General features: G+C 32.6%; 1 protein-coding gene across 1 annotated transcript in view; it reads right to left on the minus strand.

The window, feature by feature from the left end:
- LOC102858298 (platelet glycoprotein 4-like) overlaps positions 1-3,008 on the minus strand; it is a 34,982-nt gene that overhangs the window by 12,342 nt on the left and 19,632 nt on the right. The gene's annotated exons all lie outside the window — the stretch shown is intronic.

Consider the following 3,008-nt stretch of genomic DNA (forward strand, 5'->3'; position numbering starts at 1 on the left):
TCTTTGACCTGCATGCACAATATGAAATCATAAAAGCCACAAACATCACCACACCGACACTGAGCAGGACCATTTCAACCAGGCCAAGGAGGTTTATTTTTCCTGTCACTTGATTTCTGAACATTTCTGCTTTCTCCTCACCAATGGTACCAGTCTGTAAATAATAAGTAAGGTTATATGGGTTTATTAGTGAAGAAAAACATTACATTTTATACCACCCTTTCCTTCCAACACCTGTGTGTGTATGTATAGAACTTGCATTTATAAAACAGCAGTGGAATTCCCCTTGCATTAAAGAAATGAGTAGATTCCCAAGACTGTTGTTGTTGTTGTAACGCTGAATCAGAACTGAGTCATCGCTGATCCTCTAATGGGTTTCTGAGGCAGTAATTGCAGAGCAGCTGGTAGATTTGAACCACTAGACTTTGGGCCCTAGATTGTCCAATGAACTTAATTCTGCTGATAATTTCATCAAGGGTTTACACTAGAAATACGCCTTCTCTAACTTGGTCTTTAAAAGCATAGTAGACTTGTTAGGTACTAACAATCAATTCTAATGTAGAGACACCCTGTGACAGAGCAGAATTACTTCATCAAGTTTTCTTAGCTCTACACCTGCTTCTCACTTTACAACTATCTTGTGTGACATTTCACATTTCAGCAACAGTGAAAAAAAAACACTGGCTGCACTGGAGCTGCATTGCCAACCCAAAGGCCTATCTGTGGTTTGAATCTATAAGATGCTACACAAGAGAAAGATGGACAATCTCCTCTTCTGTACTTTACCACCTCTGAAAATCCTCTCAAGAGTTAGCTATGAATTGATTCTGACTTGATGATACAACCGTAAAAAACTACGTTGATAATAATACATGTCTGCAATAGTGTAAGGCAAGAGGTAATGTTCATTGTGATGGTTAAGATTGTGTGTGAACTTAGCTGAGCTACAGTTTTCAGTAGCTTGGCAGTTATGAAAGGATGCAAGTTGACTACTATGTAATGATATAGTTATCCTCTTCTGTAATTCAGTGTGGCCATTCTCCATTTTTATCCAATGGTCTAGTTTTTGGAACTTAATGTCACAAAGTGAAGGGTGAGTGTACATTTTTAAAAAACCCGAATTTGTTTTATCAATTTTTGTAGCTTTTAAAAGAATATATGCAAGACCCAAAGGAGCTCTAGTGGCCCAGTGCTAAGGAGTTGTGCTGGAAATACAGAAGTGTGTAATTCAAACCCACCAGCTGCTCACTGGGAGAAAGATGGACATTCCCCCCAAAATGGACATTCTCCTCTTGTGCTAAACCTGCTGATGTGTCAGCTAGGAGTCTGTTCCAACTTGACAGTACACAGCAACAGTAACAAAAGATGTACACCAATTTAACAGTTTCTATAGTATCAATAATTTAGTTGTGCAATCATTCTCAATCTCCTTTTCTGAATTGTTCCTCAACTATCAACTTTCTTAGCTATAATACTAATTTGGTTTTTATTTTGAGCTATCTCTATGCATGTTTCTTTCCTGGGAATTAAAAAAGGTAAATATTTAAAAGATACATTTTGAAAGTAATTTTAAATGACAGGCAATAGCCTGTTTTCTTGAAAGATAAAGCTAAAATTGAACTCTAACAAACTGTATGTTTCTGTGTGATTTGATTTTCTCAAATAGATGTTACCATTAATCCATCAGTACTCAACATATGAGTAACAGAAAAACTTCATATACTGTTCATGTACATCTTAATTTGAAAAAGAGTATTAGAGATTTTTACTCATTTAATGATTAGTAGATTAAAATACTAACCTCATTAAGCCAAAGAATAGGCACAAGATAGTTCTTCTTCAGATTCTTTAATGTCCTGTAATAGACATTAAAATATTCATGAAAATATATGCTAATATATATAGCATAGAGAGACTTAAGAAATTACTTTAAGCAAGTATTCATAAATAAATTCCTTTTGAAACTTTGGCTGAGTTTATTGACTTTAAATTTAAATTTTAACATAAAGTATTGTTATGCATATACACTCATCTTCTAGTTTATACAAATTGTGTAGGCCCCTTGTGCTGGTGTCCTATATACTTTGTGTACATTCTATTCATGTTAACGTTTTTTACTTGCCCAGGCAGTAAATATATGCAAAAACAATGTAGTTGTGTCTCAGACTTTTTAGCCATGCTAATTATTATTGCTAATGTATTTGATTGACCTTTTTCCAAGCTTTGATTTTTCCTTTCAACAAATTATATTCTAGAGTTAAATATGAATTACAGAAATTATGGTCATAAAATATTTGAATCATTAGCAAAAATGAGAAATTTTATCTAATGTTCTAAGATATGTATAAGTATAATTTCAATCAAAACTAAACATGATTCAAAATCATAATCATATGTAGTGAATAAAAAGTGATATTGAGACAGAGGTTGACATTTGTTATCTTTCCACTCACTTTCATAGATTCACTCACATTCTTACAGGAAAGCAACAAATATTCATATAATAGCTTTATTCAAAACACTTACTCAATTTTTTTTGCTGGCTTGACCAATATATTGATTTGAAGACGTTTTGCAAATTGTAAAGTGAATCCAGTTATCTAAAATGAGAAGAACTCCCTTAGTAAATTAAAGTATAAAAGAACATACTATATAAAATTGTTTTAAGTTAATTAGAATTATTTCCATTATTAGGATTCCTGATCTTGTGAACCATTAAAAACTTACAAAGTTTACACACTGACAAAATTTTTCATGCAATTTTTATTTGATTTAAAATAGGAAAAAAAATCAAGGTAGTAGTCATTGACATAGAAGTTTCTATAAAGGATCAATCTGATCAATAAGTGACCGAGTTTCTTTCATTTTAATTTTTAAAACCACTATTAACAAAATCAAGTTGCATATACTTACAGGTTCCACATCCAAATACGTCTTATGTTCTTCTTCATTTGGATTTAAGCCTTCAATGTTTGCTGCAATCTCTGGGCTTGCATGTAGAAAATGAG

The sequence above is a fragment of the Elephantulus edwardii genome, unplaced genomic scaffold (assembly GCF_000299155.1).
Source record: "Elephantulus edwardii isolate Elephantulus edwardi_28Jun2011 unplaced genomic scaffold, EleEdw1.0 scaffold00022, whole genome shotgun sequence".
Taxonomy (NCBI): domain Eukaryota; kingdom Metazoa; phylum Chordata; class Mammalia; order Macroscelidea; family Macroscelididae; genus Elephantulus; species Elephantulus edwardii.